Source organism: Callospermophilus lateralis, chromosome 15, assembly GCF_048772815.1.
Source record: "Callospermophilus lateralis isolate mCalLat2 chromosome 15, mCalLat2.hap1, whole genome shotgun sequence".
Taxonomy (NCBI): domain Eukaryota; kingdom Metazoa; phylum Chordata; class Mammalia; order Rodentia; family Sciuridae; genus Callospermophilus; species Callospermophilus lateralis.
Window position 1 is genome coordinate 18,904,429 of NC_135319.1, and position 24,316 is coordinate 18,928,744.

The 24,316-nt window shown below is 41.0% G+C and overlaps 1 pseudogene; it reads right to left on the minus strand.

The window, feature by feature from the left end:
• The window catches only part of LOC143381532 (signal peptidase complex subunit 2 pseudogene), a 66,777-nt pseudogene extending 42,699 nt beyond the window's left edge, over window positions 1-24,078 (minus strand).
• Between the last annotated feature and the right edge of the window lie 238 nt (window positions 24,079-24,316).

The following is a 24,316-nucleotide window of genomic DNA, read 5'->3' on the forward strand; positions in this document are numbered from 1 at the left end:
TCTTGCTGGAGGGACTTTGCTGAGTTCCAAGGTGGCACAAGACATCAGATGGAAGTTAAGTGTAAGTGCTTGGGTCTCTCTCTCTCTCATTTTTTCATCTTATAAAGTCACTACTTGCAATCATGGGGCTGCAGCCCCATGACCTCAGCTGATTCTAATTCCCTCCTAAGGGTCCCACCTCCAAATACTGCTAACATATGACTTGGATTCACTTGGATTAAGTTTCTAATACATGGAAGTTGAGGGGCACATTTAAGCCATAGCAATAGTATGAACAATTATATATATATATATATATATGTGTGTGTGTGTGTGTGTGTGTGTGTGTGTGTATACACACACACATATGATATTTCACATCCGTATGTGAAGCTGGTCATCAAGTGATGTCAAACTCCTGTTTACCTTTTGTAATGATCTAAATTGTGTTTTCCCCAGATTTATATATTAAAGACCTAATGCCTAGTACCTTGGAATATGATTGTATTTTGAGAAGGGAGTCTTAAAAGAAGTAATTAAGTAGAGGTGGGATTATTACAGGGGGTCCTAACCCAACACGAGTGGACACAGACATACACAGAGGGGAGGCCATGTGAAGACACAGGGAGAAGACATCATCTGGTAGCTGAGGAGAGGGGCCTCAGGAGGAACCAACCCTGCTACGCCTTGAATTGGACCTCCAGCCTCCAGAACTGTGAGCAATAAGGTTGTTGTCTTCAACCCCGTCTGTAGGGCTTTGTATGGCAGCCCAAGCACGTGAGTCTCTCCATTTCCCTCAGTGTGCTTATGTGTTGTCCATAGGTGGTGTTCAGTATCTGTGACCCAGTGTGCTGCACAGACATTTGGTGGCAGAGCCGTGAGATGCTCTGAAGCTCAGTGATCACCAGCTGGCCCAATAAGTCCAGGTTCAGAACTGCTGCCACAAATCTATTGAGTGGTGTTGATGCTATTTTGTTGTGTCACAACCACGATTCCAATGAGAGGAGAGAAACAGGCTCTTCCTTTCCGAATTCACACTGCCCTCTGTAATTCCAAATTTTCTGTCAGAGCCATTTATCTGGGATGACTCACATGTTGTGGCAAGCATCTGGTGGCTGCAGTGTGGTGGGTTTCTCCCTCCTAAAGTCCACGTGGGTTAGTCCTTTGGATGAGTGTCTTGTCAAGCTCCACAGGTTCTGTCTACTCCCTGACCCCATAAAGTGGGTTCTGTCAGTATCTCAAGGTCCTGAAAGCTCCTGGTGTTTCTGGAATATCTCTGACACTGATGGTGTTAAAAAAAAAAAAAAAAGTATCTTTAAGTTCTGACTAATGCACTGAAAACCCCTCCCCAAATGAGAGATAATGTGGTCCTAATGAGGAACAGATGAAGGGCACAAATGTTTTAGCGAAAACTCCGAGAAAGTTGAGAAAGAGGAAAATACCAATATTGCCAAATCTTTTTGAGCTACAAGTTCAAAAACAGGTTTCATTCAGCTATTGGTTTACATTTGGTAATTCAATAAGAATAGCATGCTTTTATAATTATGTCAAAATGAATTCTACTCTCATGTATAACTAAAAAGAACCAATTAAAAAAAATAGCATTGCCCCATTGAGGAGTGCTGAATCATGTAGAGTCGAGACAGAATTTAATCAAGAAACTACCACTCAGATACATTGAGGAGAAGGCATCTTCATTTTTTCATGGAGCTTAAGGTTCACTCTTAGAAAAACTGCAGTAATCCAGATGAAAACCTGTGACTAATCACCATGTTTTAGCTGGGTGGGAAAAATGCAGTGTAGCAGCGAGACGCCAACTGAGAGTGTGATGTCTTTGTTCAGACAATGTCATACATAATTGCTTTGCCATAAGAGCTCTGAGCTGTGTAGGATGCTCCAAATAGACACACAACAATAGATCCCTTCATGTCTCTCTTCATTTGCTTAGCTTTGCCCAGCCGCCAATCCTTGTTAGCGCTTTTCCCTGTGAAAGTGTAAAGCATTGTTGCTCGGGGGGTTCTGATGACAACAACAACAAAATAACAAAAGCTGTGAAGTTTCTTCTCTCAGCTCTTGTGCAGGATCACAAAGACATGTACATAAATCTCTATAATGCAAAACCCAATCGTTGGATAGTCAACAACAATACTGGTTTTCATCAAATGACAGAAGAGGAAGTGGTATCAGAGATGTAGGTTTAGGGATGAGCATGTGGCTCAGTGGTACAGCACTTGCCCAGCACTGCAAAATAAATAAATAAGATAAGATAAAAGGGAGGATGGGGGGGGCAGGCCCAGATTTGCCTTTTTTTTTTTAAACCTAATCCCACCTCTCTTTTTCACCAGTCTCTCTACCTCAATTCTCACCCTGAATTTTGAAAAATGTTTCCAGAAGCTATAAACATTGACTTAAAATGAATTTAAAATATTTTAATACGTTTATTTTATTTATTTATATGTGGTGCTGAGGATCAAACCCAGGGTCTCACAAGTGCTAGGCGAGCGCTCTATCACTGAGCCACAACTCCAGCCCATTGAAAATATTTTTTAAAGAAAATGTTTTTCAAACATTTCTTAATGATCCAGATCCTTTCCCCTTGTAGTATATATTTTTTTTTATTTTTTAACTAATATGAAAAGAAATCAAGTTCATTAAGAAAATGAGAAAAATATAGAACAGCAAATGAACAAGAGTAAACAATCCTATAGTCTCACTCAGGTGGCTGACATCCACTAGGACTCACATTGTATATGTCCATACACAATTTTCTTATTAAAATTAAATTACATAGATTGGATTATTTGAGAAGAATGTCCCAGAAAATGTACTGAGGGACATCATTTGTTCTAGCTATTCACTACTTAAAGTTTCTACACAGCAGAGAGAGTAAGCTAAAATGTAATTATAGACATCAGGAAAAGTTTCTGAAAAATCAGCAAAACTCTTTAGAGATTTTGATAGTATATAATATGTATATTTGGTCTTCATCTCAGTTTCCTGGCATACAACTCCTAAAATCTTCAGACATACGTTACTTTTATATGCTAATGATAGACTGATGGCTGGCAGCCCTTAGGTAGCTTTAAGATGTGGCTGGTCACCAGAAAGATTAGTAGGATTAGAGAGCTGGGACTTTCAGCCCTGCTCCCAGACTCAGAAAGAAAACAGTGACTGAAAGGTCAATTGATCACCAATGGCCAATGATTAATCAATCTTGCCTTTCTAATGAAGTCTTCATAAATCTGGAAAAGGACAGGGATCAGAGAGGGTAGCACCCAGAAAAGGTGGGAAAGTTCTGCCCCTTCCCACATCACCTTGCCTTATGCACCTCTCCATCATGTGATATTCTTTATTTCTTGTATTTGCTAGTAAATTAGTCAAATTGGAGGGGGATTACAGGAATGCCTATTTATAGTGAATAAGTCAAAAGCATAGTTAAAACAACCTGGGACTTGTGATTGGCATCTGAACTGTGTTGAGGCTATTGTTGGAAGCTGAGCCCTCAATGGGTGAGTTCTGATGTTATCTTCAAGTAGGGCAGTGTCAGAACTGAATTGAATTAGAGGACACATACCTGGTGTCTGCTGTGGAGTGTGTGTGGGGGAAACCTCCATGTATCTGAGGCCTCACAAGTATGGGAGAGACTGAGTTGGGTATTTCTATATTCTCAGAGTGATGGATCAAGATTTATAAAACTACCTACCAGGATGCATCCAAAACGACCCAGTAGTTAGATGTTTGTTTCTGACCCAGGGGTTGTTTGACTAAATTGTGTTTCTAACTTGAATAAAGCTGGTTTGTTAGGCCAACCCACCTAAAACTGAGCTAGTGTTGCCAAAATTGTGTGCAACACATCCAAGAGGCTTTCTCAATTTTTATCTTAATATTCTTTTCTAGAAAATTTGATCTCCTTTGTCACTGTCTTCTCCTTGGCCCCATGGGAACATCCCCTGATTCTTCACCTGGCTTTCTGTTTCAATTTATGTGTCTTCAAAGTCCCTGCTCTGAGAAACTCAAATCTGTTGGAGAGAAACCTAGGGATGTTTGTGAAGTGTGTAGTACTAGTAAGTACCAACCAACACCCCCCTACACACACACAAAAAAAAAAAAAAAAAACCAGGATGTACCTACTATTATTTCCTTAGTCTCTTTTTCAAGGATACATATAAGGTACTTTAAAAATCTCTTTTAGAATTTAAGAATCATGATTTGTAAGCTCCTTTTCCTCACATAAGAATTGAGGATACCAAGATGAAGAGGGTGCATGTGATTTGCCTGTGTACAGAGGTAGATTTGAAATAGGTCTAACTATTAGAAAGTTATTTTCTGTACAGAGCTGGTTGCGCTATTAGGATATGGCAGGCGGTTTTTGTAAGACAATGAAGGAAATTTTAAAAACTAGGCATAAGGTTAAAATCTCGCTGAGTTTTCAAATTCAACTATGGCAAGTTCTTTCATAAACCTTAAATTTACAAATGTAAATAACATTCCTCTGGGTACTGCAGAGCTATTATTTAGTAGTTAAGAAAACAGACTTCCAGAGGAGCAATTGTTTTTGTGAACTTGGTTGGCACAACAGTATGTGTTTTGTAAAAAGTCAGAGAAACATTATTTACAGGGGGCCTGTTGCACAATGTGGCTTCACATGTGTGTTCACACAGTTGAGGTTCAAAGGCCAGGGAGAAAGTGCTCAGATCAGGATTGGAAGGGACCAAAGTGCCTCTTGTTGGATCTGAGCTAATAGATAGTAATCAATGGTAATCAATCTGAGGGGCTGTTATTACTGGGTGCACTTCCCCTTCATTTAATCCTCAAAACAAAACTGTAGTACACATCTTTTGGAGATGGAAAGATTGAGGCACAGAAAGAATAAGGACCCAGCCCAAGATCACCAGCTAATCCATGGAGCTGAGCCCAGGCAACCTGGTTTAGAGTCATTCTAAGACATTGCTTTTTCTGTGGTCCAGTGTTCTGAGATCCAAGGCCAAGAGTATTGGTCCAGAAAAGCAGTCCCTCTAGTTCTTATAAATAAAAGAAAATGATTTTGGCTAAAAGAGAGGAGGGAAACATACTGTACTCATTTCATGTCCATGTGAATTCAGGGGCAAGTCCCAAGCACCCTCTTCCAACTGCATGGTCAATAGAAGGGAGAATGGCCCTCAATTGAATCCACAAGTGTGGCCCCTTGGCCTATCTACATCATCAGATCCACACCCTCAGTCTCTGCATTTTCTGACCTGTACCTGCCTCTTCTTACTCCTCTCACACAGGAGCCCCCTTCCATACCCAGAGTATGGTTTCACTTGTTTATAGAATCCGAACAGAAAATGCTGGGAATACCACTGTGGTTCCAGGAGGAAGCCCCACCTTCTGCTGCCTGAAGAAGGTGACTTGGTCCTTGAATGCAGGTATGATATCCATCAGGGAGCAGAGAGCAAGGAAAGATTTACTTTAGGAAGAGCAAAAAAAAAAACAAAAAAAACTCATGAGCAGAAATCCCAGCTCTGAAAGATTGGCACAGTCAGATTGGCACAGATGCATGAGAGCTCCCAGGAGCCCAGGAGGGTAGGAAAGGGCTCACTGAGAACAGTGGAGCCAAGAGTGATGTGGTTTTCAACCCGTCTGTCTTCTGCATCCTGTCCTCTCCAAACCTACATAAAGCATGTGCTTACATGCTCTGTTATGGAGGGATCCTTATCTGCTATCCCCTTCTAAAAAGGTGATGAGGTTAGGAAGGCACACAGTGGAAGAACCCAAATGCCAGTCTAAAAAGTTTGAAGATCTTATAATAGGAGCAGCATGTGTGTGGCAGGGGGACTCTATAAAGCCCTTTGTCCCAAAGAGTGATACGATATAGGCAGGTATTAGTAGACCTGAGGCATGTCAAATAAATGGAAAATGGAGGAAGGAAGAAGAGGAAGAGAGGGAGAGATAAAGGGAGACAGTAAAGGAGGGAAGGCAGGATGAAAGGGATAGGAAGAAAGAAGACAGTGAGGAAAGGTAGAGAGGAAGGGAAGAAATAAGAAAGGAAGAAAGCCAGGAAGGAGAAAGGAAAGAAAGGGAGGAGGGAAGAAGGATAAAAGGAGACAGGAGCCCTGTGCAGAGGCAAAGGTCATATTCAGGCAGTGGAGAGAAAATGGAAGGCACCAGAATCTTCTGGATGCTTCTCTCTAAACAGCTCATCCCTTGTGGAAATTTTACTGTCCCGGGTCACCCACTCCACCTCCATGTTCCTCTCCACATCTCACAGGGGGAAAGGGGAAATTCGATATTTTGCAAAAGAATAAATGATCTCATAGGAGGAAGGCCAAAATAAGTGTTGAAATTGGTGAAAGATGGGTCGTCAAGCAAATGCTTGAGAAAAAAAAAAAAGAGATTATGTTCCATCACGAATACAATGAATTCAAATCCTCTGTGGTTATTCACTATTTTCATTGTCTTGAAATGTAAAACAAACACCAAAAAAATCCGATTCATATCCTTAAACTCTGTCTTGCCCCAGCTTTGTGCATATGTTATACTAGGCATGACTGAAAACACAGTGATGAATAAGATGCAGGCCCTTGATTCATGTAAAAATGGGGAAGGGTGCTCATAAGTGGTGGGAGAATGAACCTCTCAAAGTCCAAACACTGTCAATACCCACTGAATTCATTCCCTCATGTGCAGTGTGGTTTTGTTGTGGGTAGGGATAGAGAACATTTTGAAATATTTATATAAGACAGTCTGCAGCTTTGCAACCTTCACCTACATGTTTGCCAATGTTGGTCTGATCCTTGTGTTAAGCTAACTGCACATGAAGGCCTCTGGCGAGACATTCCAGATCCAATGTCAACCGCTGGCAACAGTACAAATGTTGGAGAAAAACCCCAGCACAAACATGGTCCTTTTCTGTCCATGGGAAGAGGCCTTTTCAGAGAATTGGAGGGGACAATGATTCTGGCCAAACTATGGAAATATGTTGCAAGACAGGAAAGAGTCTGCAATTCCAGCTGGAGATCCCACCACCTTAACCCAGGATTATGCTGGTTTCCCATTTCAAATGCTGGCTCCAGGTTTGTGGCTTTTGAATTTTAATAAGCATGTCAGAGCCTAGAGTATTGTTTGTTCAATGCAAAGCCCAGTGTCCCAGGCTGGGTAGATCTGCTCAGGAAATGGACATCACCTTGCAGAGGCTCTTCCAACTTACCTGGAAGAGGAGGTACAGAGTGGGCCTTGCCTCTTGTGCATGAAGCATCATTTATTTAAAAAATTTTAAAAATAAATTTAAAAAATTTTTTAAAATTCCCCTTCTACATTCACATTATAAAGGGAAATGTTGACTTTGATTTCTTTAAGAAGGAAAGTCTGACTGCAACCAATTCAGTAACCCATTGTGAAGTTGTTTCTTCAAACAAAGGCAATGGTGATCTTTGTACATCTCAAGGTCGTGGGCTCACTTAGGCAGTCCTTTGGCCAGTGGGCCTTTCTTCTTTGTTAGAAATTGAATAAAGGAGGGCTGGGGATATGGCTCAAGCGGTAGCACGCTCACCTGGCATGCGTGCGGCCCGGGTTGGATCCTCAGCACCACATACAGACAAAGATGTTGTGTCCGCCAAATACTAAAAAAATAAATATTAAAATTCTCTCTCTCTCCCTCTTTCTCACTCTCTCTCGCTCAAAAAAAAAAAAAAAAAAAAAAAGAATAAAGGAAGCCCACACCCATAAACAGACTGAGTTGTTTGCTATTTGTCAGTTTCTTGGATTTCATGAGAATCCTCCAGTACCACCCATAAACCCCTCCTACTACCCATCTTACGGCATCATGGTGTCTGGAAAGCAAGTTAGCTTAAGGCCAGAGGCAAAAGCACCATTAGGGGCTCTCTACCTGCATCACCCATCACCAGAGGCTTTATTTTGAAAGGAATCTTAGGGAAATGGCAAGGGTAGGGATGCTGATTGGCTTCCCAGAGAAGGATGGTTTGTGCAAAGGATGGCAAGGCCTGACACTTTCAAAGAGGCTCCACAACCTCATAGAGTCACCTTTCCCATGGAACACTTGGTCTCCATGATCTGGGTACCACAGATCTGGGTATCCCCTCTAATTAAGGGCATTCTGAGGCCCTGTTGCTAGTAGGGACAGGGTCACTGGGCAAGATCCCCTCAGACATTTCCTACTGCAACCCCAGCTGAGCACCTGGTATCTTTATAGTGGGCACTGGCTTTACCAGTTCAGCCAGAAGGTTTCCTTTCTATTTTAGGACTTTTTATCACTCTGCCACAAAGAGATATATAAACTGACTTACCCAATAGCGGACTACTTGTTCCTCCCTAAATCTATACAGAGCATCACGGTGCATCAACTACTAAATCTCCCTCAGGAAAACATGGATAATCTGAATCTAGAGGAATTGAATATGTGGTGAAAACCTTTCCACAAAGAAAACTCTGGTTCCAGAAAGCTTCCCTGGTGAATTCCATCAAGGAAAAACTAATACCCGTTCTGTAAAAACCACTTTCAGATAATGGAAGAGGATGTAGTTCTTCACTCAAACTCTGAGGTCAATGGTGATTCCAATCCAAACAAAGGCATGACAAAAAAGAAAATAAATCTGCATATCAATATTCCCCAAGAAATAAGATACAGGGATTCTAAACAAAATGTCAGCAAACAAAATCAAAGATATACAAAAAAGATATACATAGTAGTCAAGTAAATTAAGGTTCATCTCAGGAAAGCTGTGTTGGTTAGTGTTTGAAATCTATCAGTGTAATTCACTATACCAACAAGCAGAAAAGAAAAACCATATGATCATTGAAATAGATTTTGTTACAATTTCTTACCCTTCTTCCTGATAAACTCTCAACACACGAGAATAGAAGGGAATTTCTCAGTTTTATAAAGAACATCTACAAACCTCATGCTCTTATTATACTAATTAGTGAAAAATAAAATGAGCTTCTTCTGAAATAAGGATAGGAAGCCCTGTCTCACGAGTGCCACTGAGAGCCGTACGGAAGTTTCTAGCCTGTGCATCCATGTTGAAAAGGAAGAAGCACAATCATTTGGTTTTGTTTAGTTTAACAATTTTACACACAATTTGACTGCTTAAGTAGAAAATCTAAGTAGTAGGAATCTACTCAAAGCTACTAGAACTAATAAGTGAGGTTAAGAATATTTGTTTAAAACAAGATAACATACCAATTGTAAAAATCTAAAATATTTCTATATACTACCATGAATAATCAAAAAAAATTTAAAAAAATTTAAAAACAGCACTGTTATACTACAGTAATGCAGCCACATTCATGTTTATAGCAGCACAAGTCACAATAGCTAAGCTACGGAGCCAACCTAGGTGCCCTTCAACAGATAAATGAATAAAGAAAATATAGTATATATACCCAATGGCATATTACTCAGCCATAAAGAAGAATGGCTTTATGACATTTACCAGTAAATGGATGGATCTGGAGACTATCATGCTAAGTGAAATGAACCAATCCCTCAAAACCAAAGGTTCAATGTTTTTTCCCATATGTGGATGCTGACCCAAAATACGGAGGCAGGGAGAATAGAAGTTCAGTAGATTAGACAAAAAGGAATGAAGGGAAGGGAGGAGGGATAGGAAAAGGAAAGATAGGGGAATAAATCTGACATAACTTTCCTATGTACATATATGAATACACCACAGTGAAACTCACTATTGGGTCCATCTGCAAGAATAGGGTCCTAGTTAGAATAAGATATATTCCATACTTGTATAATTATATCAAAATGGAGTCTACTGTCATGTATTACTAAAAAGAATCATAAAAAAATATTCTGTATTCTAAAGATTCTACATTCTAAATTCTATATTAATTTTAAAAAACAACACTCTTTATAAGGGCATTGAATAATGCCAGTGATAAATCTAACAAAATATATGAGAAATCTATACACTGAAAATTGTGGAGAGGTGTAATTTGTTCATATTAGAAGGTTCTATATTGTTATAATTTCAGTTCTTCCCAAAATTGATTCATAGATTCAAAGTAATTCCAATAATAATCCCAGAAGTTTCTATTTTTTAAAACTTTACAAACTAATTCTCACAAACTTATGGTAACATACAGGATCTAAGATTTTTCAAACACAAAAACACAGGTGGCTTGCCAATGAAAATTAATTTGAAGACTCATTACAGAGGTAGGGTAATCAAAACAGTGTAGTATTAAAAAAAATATAGAAAAGTAGTTCAAATGTAACAGAATAGAGTTCAGAGACAGACTGAAAACTATAGAAACAACTGATTTTTGACATAATGTGTAATGTCAATTTGGAAGAGCAAAGATCACCTCCTACAAATGGTGCTAGAATGAGTGGAACCATATAATGCAAACAACTTTGATCCATATACAAAAACTAACTCAAAATGGGTCATAGATCTAAATGTAAAACTCCACATTAAAAAACTTAGAAAAAAAAAAAAGAAAATTTTTGTGAAGTTGCATTTTGTAAAGCTTTCTTAGGTATAACAGCAAAACCCCACCCCATTAATAAAAAGAAAGATAAATTAACTCCCTTAATATTAAAAGTTCTGCTATTCAAAAGAAGAGAATGAAAAGACATACTATTACTGGGTGAACGTACTTGCAGAGCAAATATCTGATGAAGGAATATACACAGTATATAAAGGACTCTCAAAAGTTAATCATAAGTATGCAAAGAACCCAGTGAAAGGATAGGTAGAAGATTTGAATAGATTCTTCGCCAAAGATCAAATAACACAAGAAAAGATGCTGGACATAGCCATTTGGAAAATACAAACTGAAGTTATTAAAATCCACCATAGGCAGAGTAGATGACTCATAGAAAAGAGTGACTGCACCAAGTGCTGGGTACATGGGCATAGGCCAGGGCTTTTCACACACTGCTAGGTGTGAGATGATGAGACTTGAGAAAACAGTTCCAGTTTCATACAAAGCTAAAGCTACCAAATGATTCAACCATTTTATGCCTAGTATTTGCTAAACAGAAATGAAAGCATATTTCTATAGGAAGATGTGGATAGAGCTTTATTTGTAGCAGATAAACTACAAACAATTCAACTCTCTATCAACATGTCAGTGGATAAGCACATTATGGTATATCTGCTGGGTAATAACTACATTGCAGTAAAAAGGAACCAACTATTTACCTGCAACAACATGGGTGAGTTACAAAATATGCTCTTTGCACCTATAGTTATTTTTAAAAATATTTTTATTAGTTGTTGATGAATTTTTAAATTTTATTTATTTGTGGGATGTGATGCTGAGAATCGAACCCAGTGCCTCACACATGCTAGGCAAGTGTTCTACCACTGAGCCACAATTCTGGCCCTGCACCTGTAGTTCTTATGCCTGGAGTACCCTCTTCAACATTTTTAATTCTTTCTAGGTCAATAGGTCAAAGGTATATATTATGGATATGAGAGCCTTTCCTTTCTCCACTCCCAGGCTGCATTTGATTGCTTGACATCAGCCATAGACTCCAGTTTCTGATTCAATGCTAATTTGAAATCACAGTGCTACTTAAAAACAGAAGATGAAACTTGGCCTTTTCATTTCATCTCATTTGCAAAACCACCCCAAAGTGTCGTGGAGGTCTTTGAGTAAAAGCCAATACCAACCTGCATGGCTGCCTGACCCTGTTTTGCATCAGGCCCCAGCTACCCTTAAAAATAACACAGTGAACACAAACTTGCAGCAAATTACCTGCCCTGCATGGTTGTGACCTCCAGGGCAAGGAATTCCCTAGATCCTCCTGACTTGCTGGGTTCATAACCAGGTTGCTGCCCATTGCATTATAATGAAATGAGTTACTGTAATTTTGAAATCTGAGTGCAAAGAGCAGCAACTTCAACAGTGAAACCTGAACTCAACACAATTCCCCTTGGAGGCTTGTGGGTTCTTCTCTAAAATCCACGAGCTCAGCTTCCCGGCTTTGCCTTGAGTCTGTCTATAAATTACTTTTATAGGAATGTTATCACATTATTGAAAATAATAAAAATCCTCCTAGACATGTAGTTCTTCTGTTTTTGTAGTCTTGCTGTGGATGAAAGCCTATGTGTTGTCTCTCCGGTCCTCATCCAATCTTCTCAAGCCTTTTAAAACCTCCTTCTATATCTTTCCCATAGTCACCTTTTAGCTAAAGAACATAAAGTATGCTCCAAATGAAATAATATTACCACCAGATTATTTCTATATCTCAATATCTATATAGGGAGCTAACAGCTGGATCAAAGAATGCAATAACATGTGGATTTTATTTGAGAGTGGATTCTTATCAACAGGGAAGTTGCTACCCTCTTTGAGTTGCTATAAAATGGGTTTCAAATGCTTGAGGTCTCCAGGGCTCTTCCAACTTTGCACACTGCTTTTCTTTTTCCTTCTGAGAGTTAGAGAGTCATCCCAGGGCTGGGCTCACCCCATTCCTAGGAGCTGGGCAAGTTCCCTGAGAGTGTGGTTGCAGAACCCACCTCTGCATGTCCTCCCCTGGACTCTTTAACCTACTACTCTGGGAAGCAATCTGGAATTGGAAAGGGCAACATGGCATGTGGTCATCACAGACACCTACAGCATTATTTGTGACTGGGACCATTGGAACTACCTCCCCTGAGGCATGCACTTTGAGTCTGCACACAAAAATCCAAGTCTCTCTTGCCAGAATGAACGGCCCCACACTAAATCTGACCATGTCACTCCATATCTAATATCCTCAGAACACTTGCTACTTGCAGGATAAAATCCCACATCCTTCTCTGGGAAGCCAGATGCATCAAGACCTGGCTCTGCCCACTTCTCACCTGACTCCTGACCCACCCAGGCTGTGAGGCTTCTGGTGACCCCCAGCCCCTGCCAGGCTGACAGTGCCCCAAGTGAAACACACACACAAATTATATCTATATAATATATATATAATTTTCTGTAATATATCTTATGTATTTTCTGAAATATATCTTATATATCTCCTATTATATATATATAATTTTTTCACATTAGAAGAGAATAGAAATCCATCCAGGTGAAAATGAGGCTGAGTGGGTGGGAGTCTTGGGCAGTGGAGAGACCTGGAGGCCCAGGAGCATTCCCACTCACACCTCCTGCTGTGTCATTTGGGGTGTGTGAGTCTGCCATGACCATGGCAGCAGCGTGCCATACACTGGGTGGCCTTAACATCACAAATTTATTTTTTCACAATTCTATAGTCTGGGAGGGCCAAGATTAAGGTGTCAGCAGGGTTGGCTTTTCCCAAGGCCTCTCTTCTTTAATTATGGATGGTGTTTTCTTGTGTCTTCACATGGTCTTCCCTCTGTATGTATCTGTGTCCTGGTCTCCTCTTATAAGGGCACCAGTCATGTTGGCTTAGGGCCCACCCATAGGACCTCATTTTACCTTAGTCCTCTCCAAATCCAGTTACATCCTGAGGTTCTAGGGCTTCAACCTAGGAGTTTTGTTGTTAGTGGTATTAGGGGCAGTGGGCACAGTTCTGCCCATAATGACCGAATGTACGTGTGTGGGTCCTTTCTTCTCTCTAGTTTCAATTAAATCTCTTCATCTATAACATGGAGGAGACAAATATACAGGAAATCTTGTGGGTCTTTTACATCTTTAGATTTTTCTGGATTAAAAATCAAACAATGTGAAATAGAAGTTTACATATTTAGATTCTTGTGTGTTAGAAAACAAGCCAGGTGTTTCAGATCAAGTTACTTATGTAGATGCTTAAATTGTCCTTCTTTTCATGCTGTGTAGTTTTCCTGTTCATATGGAGAGAGGGAGAGGGAGAGGGAGAGGGAGAGGGAGAGGGAGAGGGAGAGGGAGAGGGAGAGAGAGAGGGACAGGGAGAGGGAGAGGGAGAGGGAAACAGAAGGTGAAAGGGCAAATGCTTAGATTTGCAGGTGATCCACAAGCAGGAGAGCCATCCTTTTTTAACCAGTGAATGGCTAAGCGATACAGAGCAAGGAAAGGAAAGAAAGTAACAGTGCTAGCAGTGTCCATGTCCCAAAGGGACCACAAAATGCCATTTGAGATCCACAGTGGCTGGAGAAATAAGTGGCCACTCAAGAGGGGCCATAGTCATTTCCTTCCCCTCTCCAGTATTTTGGGATTGCTCCAACATATTCCTCTGTCAACAGTAGAGAGATCCTCCGTCACTGCAGGAGATGTCCCTCTGGAGTGCCTGAGGTTGCAGGGCATGGGCTGGGGAAAATCTCTTTTTGGATTTCTCTGAGTCATCCTGGCAAGGTATCTGCCTTGGAGAATGTGAGGCATGGAGCCCAGGGGCTGGGGTGTGCACTTTGGGATGAGAAACACCTAACTCTGCTTTTTTAAAAATTTCTGGTGTATTTACTTTGGAAACTACTTTGTAGTCTATCCTAGAGGGTTGGCAATAACTTGCTGGTTTTGAAAACAGGTAGTACTCTGCTTCCACTTCAGGTCTAACTATAGAAACATGTTTCTTACAAGGGCCAAGGGATGATGGATTCTGGATTCTGTCATGAATAGTATTGATATGGCCACAGTCACATAGATGCCCATTATTAATTCTCCTCTGTTCAAGCCCATATGTGAACTAAGCATAGAATATTCTGCTAAGGTTATACAAAGGAAAGGCTAGCCTGGTACCTCCTGAGGTTTCCTCTTGGGGGAAACTCTTTGACCCTTCCCCCAGCTTGGACAAGCCTCTTTGCCTCTTGTGTTCCTTTCTGAAATCTCCATGTATAGTAGTGGGGACTGTGCACATAGCACAGTCCACATACATGTATCAGAAATATGTACTATAAATGACTTGTTTTTTATGGATGCAAGTTACATGTCTGTGACTGGGGCAGGGGCAATTAATTCTAACCAAAGTTATTTATAGACTGCCTATAGGGCTGAGTACCTGATGACGTGCCAGTCTCCTTATGGACTGTGAGCCCAGCAAGCATCAGCTACCTGTGCAAGAGTCATGGTGAGGTCCCAGCTTGAACAAAGGGCCTTTGATGAAACAAAGAGAATGACAGGGATCTGAGTAAGAGTTCCTGAAGTGAGTGCAGGAGAGGGAGTAAGTGGGGCTCCCAGAGTTGGTATGAAAGCAGAGGACAGAAGGCCTAACAGGGTGCTTGAAAGCATGGGACAGATGTGTGACTTCCAGCAACATCTTCACCCTTGGTGTCCTTGTGTTCCCTCGTTTAAGAAAAAAGTACAGGAATAGAAACTTTGACAAGAGGGTCTATAGGACAATCAATTGAGCTCATAGTTTTTTTATTCACTGCTCATTTTTCTGAAATTAACAGTATGTATTAATTGTGTACAACACGATGATTTGAAGCATACAAATTGTAGAATGACAATAGTAACATATGTATTATTTCACATAGTTATGATTTTTATAGTGAGAATACTTTGCATTTTTCAAGAACACAATATTGTATGTTGTTATTAATTGTAGTCACTGTGTTGTTCAACATTTCTCTTGAGCTTATTCCTTCTGTCTAACTGAAAGTTTGTATCCTTGGATCAAGTTTTTCCCAGTCCCATTCCTTATAACCACCCTACTACTTGACAAATGAGGTCATTTCTTTAAGATTCCACATATGAGTTAATATTTCTAAAGTGCACAAAATACCACTTGGCATAGAGATGGCAGTATACAAGTGTTGAATAAACAAATAAAAGAAAAAGAACAATAGCCTTGACAATGTAAAGTTAAGCAAGAGCTAATATGGAACTGGAAGGTAGTATGGAGTGGGGAGTTTAAGAGAGAGGGAGGTGGAGATGCAGCTTGCCCAGAAGGGCCTTTGAGGAGACCCCAGTGATGGACTTAGCTTTCCTGGGGATTCATAGCCTCCAGAATGGATGTCAGTCTTCTGTGCATAGGCATTACCACTACTTCCCTTACTGGGGCAGGTGCTAGCTAAATAAACTTTTTTCCAGTTGCATTTAGGTAAGAAACTTAAGGCTATCTGACTGTAAAAGGCCACTTATCTCCCTGAGTCTCCTGGTGTGAGCATAGCTACTACCTCCTCCCTTCCTGTGGTCTTCTTCCTGACCACTGATATCCCTCATGTGACTTCTGGGTTTTCCGTGTAAAGAATCTTGTAGCGAGCCTACCCCTGAACAAACCAAATTGCTAGGTCCGAAGGCCAAAATTCATATAGCTTATGAGGACTGAATTTTCTAGTTTTGCAAGAGGTAGATAAGAGGCAGATGCAGATGTGCCAGGAAAATTGTGAGAACCAGCAACTGTGGCCAATCAACCTCCTTTTTCTGCCCCCCAGGAGGCTGGGACCCTTGCATGACCCTGCAGGATGCAGCCAGAATGTCATGAAAGCAGGGCATCACAGCGGTCTTCGGTTCTCTCCTTGAGGATATGTATCATGTTAACCAGGAAGTCTCCCTCCGTCTCCTTCTGTCTCAGACACTCCATGGGTTCTCACTCTAGAACTTCCTCTAAAGAGAACAGTGTCTGACTTTCATAGTTGAGGAGACTCACCCTTTCTGAATGCAGTCGTTTCGTCTTATAAGGCAGCATAGGAGAGAGGTATCCTCTGACCATACGACTGTGGGGCCCAGGCTCAGGGCAGGCCAGAAGCTGGGGCTCTGAAGAGAAGATTTGGCCTCGGATCATACAGGGTGTCTGCTTAAACTTTTAGAGAGTTCCTGGGTCCATGAAGGGAGGAGGTCATGCTAGAGTTTGAATATGGGTTGTCCCCTCCAAAAGTCATACTGAAGTTTAATTCCCATAAGAGAGAGTAAGAGGTGGGTCTTTCAAGAGGCGTTTAGCCCACTCGTATGATTAACAGATCGATAGGTCAGTGGGTCATCTTGAGAGTGGTTTTGCTATAAAAACCAGTTTGGCTAGGTCCCTGTGTGATTCCTGCCTCTTGCCCTGATGCCCTGTGTTGCCTCAGGACTCTGCTAGCACCAATGCCATCACCACATGTGACTCTTTGACCTTGAACTAGAAACAAGAGCCCAAAATAAACCTCTTCTCTTTATAATGTACCCAATCTGTGGTATTGTGTCAATAGCAAGAGGAAATAGGCTAAGAGAGGTTGAAAGGGGCTTTGTATACCCACAACCATAACCTGTTTTTGAAATATCGAAGTTGTTTTAAAAACTTACATTGGGGAAAAAATGATAGGAATACTATAAAAAAATACCCAGGGGATTGTCAAAATAAAAAAATAAAACCCATGCTAAAGCCTGGTTCCTTCAGTTCTGTACCGTGCTGCCTCACTGTCATAGCTGAATACAGCTGCGTGGGTGAGTGGGAAGGGTTGTGTCACACAGACTGAATAGGCCAGAAAGTCCCCACTCATCTTGCAGGAAATGTAAGAGACAAGTAGCTTCCAATATCACAAAAAAAGCATAGTCTGTGAGACGGGACAGCTGGGTCCTGGGTTTAGCAGTGGAAAGCACTCACTAGCCCTGGAGCTCTTAGCCAGGAATGTTGTCCCTGGGCTCCAAGCCTGTGCCTTCTTGCTTAGGGGAGGCTGGGGACACGGGGCTTTTGCCAACCTTTGAGCCTGTTGTTAATGATAAGAGTATAATATTCTGTCTGACCAATACCCTGCTTCTTCCTTGCACTTCCTCTAGAGCAGTCTGGAGGTCTTCCTACTTCATAAGTGGTGATACGCAGGACTCCTCAGGGATTCTGTTCTGGCCTTATTTGACCTTCCCCAAAGAAAGTGCCCACCATGGCTTACCTTTCCTTCTGTCTCACCCAGTGAGCGTGCAAACAGTCCTTGGTGAAGAGTGCAGATGTGTGCATATGTGGGTAGTGACCTTGGTTATCTCCTGATGGCTCTCTCTCTTCTCCCAAAGGTAGGATAACAGAGAACAGGAAGGGAAGAAGGACACCTTAGCAGAGCTAAGGCAGATCTTCTGTTTTCAGTCTTGAACTCAAGAAATCCCTTTACATCTCTTTAGATAGTACATGGATAATGAGGACATTATCCATGTACTTTTATGGGAATGGGATTCAAACAAGGGACATAAAAGATCCCCTCTTCCATCCTGGATTAGTTCCCTGACCCCCTCGCCTTTGGCAACTCAGCCCAGAACCAAATGAACTTTGAGACAGGACCATTTTCATAAAAATAGTGGCTTTTCTGTACTTAGAAAATTCACCCACTGTCTGGTGGATACAGAGCTGGCTGGTACTGGGTGAGTAGGTGTGCTGGGGGTTGAAGTCATTACTCTAGGTGACTCTGAGAGGGCTGGAGCAAGGCCTTGAAAGAGGGTCTTTTGTATTAATTTGTCTGTGAACAACTTTATCTTGACCATGAGTTCTCTATTCTAAGTGAGCATCTCCACTCCAAGAAGGGTAGCCCTCCTCTTGGAGTGTTCCCATGGTACCTGGTTGGGGAACTTCATGGCAGAAAAAAGGGCTACCCACCCATCAATAGTAATAGTGTTTGTGGTGCAATGATGTGGGCCCTGGGGAAAATGAGACAGAGAATGAGTTAAAGTCAGGTGGTAGAAAAGAGGGAAGAGGCACCAGCAGATGAGAAGAAATGGGATAACCCCATCATGACATGCAACCTTCTCCACACCCTAATCCATCCTTAAGCAGGTGCCCTCCTGGCTCAAGCATGCATGGTTTTGAGTATAAGGACAATATACAAATGGATTTTGGTGGTGGTAGCTTTGCTGAATTTGGGGGAGGTGATCTTGGTGCCCTCTTGCAGTCGTGCTTGATGACAACATACAAGATCTCGTCCTTGATATAGTTTGCCCAGTGGGGTTGGGTCTCTATCTCATAATATTCACTACTCTGGAGAAGCCTGTAGCAGATGAGGCCTTAGGTATGTTTTTGATCATGTGCTAAGTGCTCCTGGGCTTTCCCTGGTCTTTACTCAGCTCATTGGATTTGGCCCAGACATTGGCAACTCCCTCTGTTAGTCCAAGGTGGTGGCTGCTTACAAAGAAGGTCCTACAGAAGTTGGAGCCACTAAAAAATGAGGCAAAGGTGCATGTGAATTCCTCTGATGGGAACACAACCCTTGAACTGAATGCATTCAAGCTCTTCTACCTCTTGGTTCAAGGCAGTCAGTAGCTCTGCCAGAGTCAGGTGGGCTGATACAGTGAGAAAAACCTGCAGTTCACAGAAGGAGTTCTGTTCTTCATCATCTAATCCTACGACACATCCATGTATAACATAAGTTGTGTTTTCCCAAATTGAAGTTTAGAGGAATCTAGTCAATCAGTAGGTAAAACAAAAATCAGGGTTTGAGATGTTGGAAGATGCAATTCTCAGAATTCATCAATTCTCAGTGATGTTTTCTTCTGAGATTCAAGACTTCACATTATGAATAGGTGATGGCTGCAAAGGGTGGAGGGGCAGAAAAAATCACAGAAAAAATCATTCCTGGATTTTAGGTTTTTCTTATTTCCAGAGACCTAGAGCCTGAGACAATGAAACAGTATTAACACACAAGGGCAATATTAAGGGTGACATTGCATCCTCCCTCCAAATTTATATGTCAAAGTTCTAATCCACACTACTTCAGAAGACAGGGTCTTTACAGAAGCAATTAAGTCAAAATGAGGTCATTAGGGTATACCCTAATTCAATATGACTCTTCATAAACAGGTGAACTTGGACATAGAGACAGATGTACACAGAGGGAAGATATCTCCAGTTCTTAAATGGTTTTTAGCAAATAGCCTTTATTATTGTTATTTGAATCCCCCTCTTGTAGAACTGAGTAGTTCACAAGGTTCAGGACAATATGCGTAGAGTTCATCAGAATGATCTGGAAAATAGCTCTCTCTGCCACACTGGATCATATCCTTCCTCCAAGTTGTCATGGTCTACTCACCATTCATATGAAATGGAAATAAACCTGCAGATGCAGTCATTTAAGTGTGAATCAAAAAACGTTTTAAACAGGCTTAGCCTACCAAGTTGGAGCTATTATTATTATCTCTATTGCAAAAATGGAATTCAATACCCACAATAAGAAGAAACAAAAAATGTTGTTAGAAGTAGAATGTGTAGAGATCATAGGACTCAGTGCCCTTGGATAAGGAAAAAAGTGAAGTCTGAAGGTAAGACAAAGCAATTCCCAAACCTTGTGTATTTGTTTATTTCTTTGCACAAAAATAACTTTATTTGGACTTTATGCAAAGTATACATGAATTGAAACATCACATGTACCCCATAAATATGTATAATTTTTATGTATCAATGTTTTTAAAAAGTAAGCACATAAGGAGATGGATGTGTTAATTAGCTCAATTTTGGTAATCACTTTACAGTGTATGCATGTATCAAAATATCATGCTATATGCTATAAACATATACCATATTTATTTGTCCATTATACATTAATAAAGTCAGAAAATAAAATTTTAAAAATAGCAGTAACCGTTTATTAGTTCTCATCCATGTGCCAGGCTCTCTCTTAGGAATTCCTCCATAGTTTATACTTAACCTTTACATGATGCCAGAAGGAAAATGTTATTATTAACATCTTGCAAGTGAAGAAAAGCACGGCTTACAGAAGTCACAAGATTTGTCCAAAGCCACAATTAGTAAGTTGTGGATCCTGGATTACTGTGGCCCTAAAACACATCTGTTTTTCTTCACACCCTTCAATAAATGCTTGCAGAACAAGTTCCCCTAATTCCAGATGGCAGAGTGAGAAACAACGGCCACTCTTGCTAGAATCTAAGAATTGCTACACAGGAGTTTTAGCTTGAGGAATCTGCAATTCAAGCAGAACCTGTGTCCCTGTGGATTGTGACAGTGAAGACAGTTCAGTATAAAGTCAGGCAGAGAGCACAGAATTTACAGAAGAGGGTCACTGAAGCTCAAACAACACAAGACTTTGGGAGACTGCCACTTTGCTGAGAATCCTAGCGTGGTACCACTGCCTGAATTGCATAGGGCCAACAGGGACATCAGAAAGAGCCTGGCCAGCATAAGCAGCTCTTATTTTTTTAGAAGCTAATGTTTCAGTGGGCCTCAACAAATGTGATGAGCCTTGTGTGCAGTCCACACCTCTGTCCCTGTATTTAAAGTGCTAGGTACTAGCCAGGTGCAGTGGTGCACACCTGTAATCCTAGCAGCTCGGGAGCCTAAGGAAGGAGAATTGTGACTTCAAAATTGGCCTCAGCAAAAGCAAGACACTAAGAAAATCAGTGAGACCCTGTCTCTAAATAAAATACAAAACAGGACAGGGATGTGGCTCAGAGGTTGGATGCTCCTGAGTTCAATCTCAGGTACCCGGCCCAAAATAAAAATAAATAAATAAATAATAAAGTGCTAGGTACTTTAAAATATGGGAGGGAGAAAAGTTTAGGAGCCTGGAGTACTCAGGCCTCTGAAAAGATTTAATGCTGATACTGGAAAATTCAAAGGGGGTGCAGTTAGTGCCCTATAGTTAAAAAGAACGTCTCATGTCACATATTTCAGCATATAGCATCTTCAATCCCTGTTGAAATGCTGAATCACAAGCTGAAAGGTGAGACTCAGAAATATTTCAGTAGTTTTCTCAAAGTTCCATGGGCTGTCCGTGCTTGGTAGAGAATAGCAGTTTCTCAAATATGATATCAAACTGTAAATTGGGCACAGCTAAGGAATTTCTCCTGCCACTGGGGGGTACCCCCTCAGAAAAAAACTAGCTATTGGAATGAACCAGTTAAGCTTACTTTTTCTTATTTTGAGTCATAAAAGATGTAGTGAATCTGGGGTAGAATATGGGACAAGCCCTGTGTCTGGGGCTCAGCATCAAAGATAATGGAGTCCTGTAAACTCCGTGAAGAAGACTAGCAAACTGTGAGCTCAGGGTTGTTGTGAGGAGAGTAGGGCTTCTGGGATGGGCCAAAGGTGGGAATGTCAGCTCTGCAGTGTTCCAGGCTGCAGGGGTAATATAAGCAAATGCATGACCTCCAGCAAATTCTTAAACCTCTTTATGCCATTTCCTTCTTGTAATTGAGAATTATTATTTATTCCTGATTTGTGTATGGGAAGATTTAAATGAATTACCTTATACTAATATAAGTAAACTAATATAGTAACATGTAAATTTATATATGAGCTGACAACCCTAACTTTTAGGCCCTACAGTGGTGAGAGGTGGTGGAGATGGGACTTGAACCCTGGAAGTTCAACTCCATAGTCTGTGCTCTTTGCTTCTATTTGTTCTGCCCTAGGCCCAGGCTTTCCCTTTCTGTGTCAGAATGAGCCAAAGATGGGCAGAAGAAAGTGTCCCAGAGGCTTGCATTGCAGCTGACCATTGACCACAGTTGGCATATTTGAGGAATTAGGCAGTGTGGAATGGGGAAGGGAAGGCCATGTCCCTTGACCTACGTATGCAGCTAGAATTCTCATCTGCTGCTACCTAGCATAGAACTTGAGTGAGTGTGGAGTATCTCTACAACTCAGTCTACACCTGTCAAGCATGCTGATATCCAACCTAAAAGGTCCCTGATAAGATGAAGGGAATGAGTGTACAAAGTAGTAGTTACTCCTGACATGTGACAGGTGCTTAGTGAATTCCCAAGGAGCTAGCTGCCTCACTTCTTCTTTTTCTTCTTCCACATCTTTTTTTTTTTTTTTAAGAGAGAGTGAGAGAGGAGAGTGAGAGAGGAGAGAGAGAGAATTTTAATATTTATTTTTTAGTTATTGGCGGATACAACATCTTTGTTTGTATGTGGTGCTGAGGATCGAACCCGGGCCGCACGCATGCCAGGCGAGCGCGCTACCGCTTGAGCCACATCCCCAGCCCCATCTTCTTCCACATCTTTTTTCCTTTTATTTAAAATTTTAGAAAATGGCAGTTAATAAAGGGTACAAACAAATCAACAGAGATATAGTAGTGGAAAATAGACAATATAAAACTAAAAATGCCACTGGCTTCTTCAATTGATTAAGAACCAAAAATGTAAGAGGCAGGCCTGCTTTAAACAAAGTTAAAAGCTGTATTTTGTGTGTGTGTGTGTGTGTGTGTGTGTATGATTTCACCCAAATCAGATATACACACCCCCACAACAATGGTGTGCGAAGGAAAGCTCTCATACACAAGAAGTTGTATCCTAAATTCTTCAGGGAAACAGTTGTTGAAACAGAAATTAACATAAAGTCAGCAACAGGTTACACAATTTTAAAAACTGAATTTTCAAATGCTGCATGGCACAAAGCTATACGACAGAAAGTACTACTAAGTACAAAAGAAAAAAAAATCTTGTACAGCTTTCAGCAAGAATGCTTTTCCAATGCATGTTAAAACAACATAATCTGCAGACCAAGGAAGCTACAGCTAGACAAAAGAACTAAAATATCTCATATCTGTGCTAGAAAATCCTATTTTTCCAGAATAGATGACAATTTCAGGCCATAAAAAGGACATTTTAAACATTTTTCATTTTACCCATTTTAAGTTCTGTTTCTTTTCCCACCCATACAGTAATATAGCATGATCCAGCAGAGACTGCTTTTAGAATTGGCTGCTTTATTTTTCTTTCTGTGGCAAGACTGTCATGGAGCCTGGATATTTCAGGCTTTTATGCATTCATGACCAGTGTCCTGCTGTGGTCAAAAAAAAAAAACTTAGCAATGAACTTGGTGAATTCAACTTCCTGCTGCTGCTTTGTTCTTCCACTGATGAAGGTCACCTTCAGGGTGTATTTGTCATCAAACCCTTTGAGACTGGAGCATAGTTGCCAAATATCATCAGGATCCATCCCAGTAGGATCCTTCCTGTGAGCCACAAGAAAGGTACTCTTCTCCTTATATGAGGTATAAATGGTCAGAATCCCCATCATCGCAAAATAGGATATTACTGCATAGAGCCAAACTGGCTTGGACTCAGAAAAGGGGTGCATATAATCTCCAGTCAAAACCACTATGGCAAAGAAACAGTAGATGGTACAGATGGTGAGGCCACTGTCAGAAATTCTCCACATACTTGTACCTTTTTGTAGAATCATCCAAAGAGTTTTCACAGCTGATCTACCCATGTGTCAATTTTTTTCAGGCTTATCATCAATCTTCCACTTATCTAACAAGCTGCTACGGCTGCTGCCTGTTCTGCAGCTGGGGCCACCACCAGCCACACTACTATCTTCGCCACCACCCCCTCCTGTCTTCTGCATCTCCCTCCCTGCCTCACCTCTTCCCAGCATCCCTGCTCCCTATTCACTATGAGCATGGGATTTTCTGCCAATTATCTTTGCTCACTTCTGCCCAGGAAATTTCTTCAGTGTTCCCACCCCCCTCATTTGCTCTCCTCATTCGCTTGCTTCCCTCATCTCTTTCTCAAGCAATGTTTGCAGGCTCTTTCTCTTCTGTTCTTTCTGAACACTGGGGTTTCTCTGTGTTCCACCATTGGTC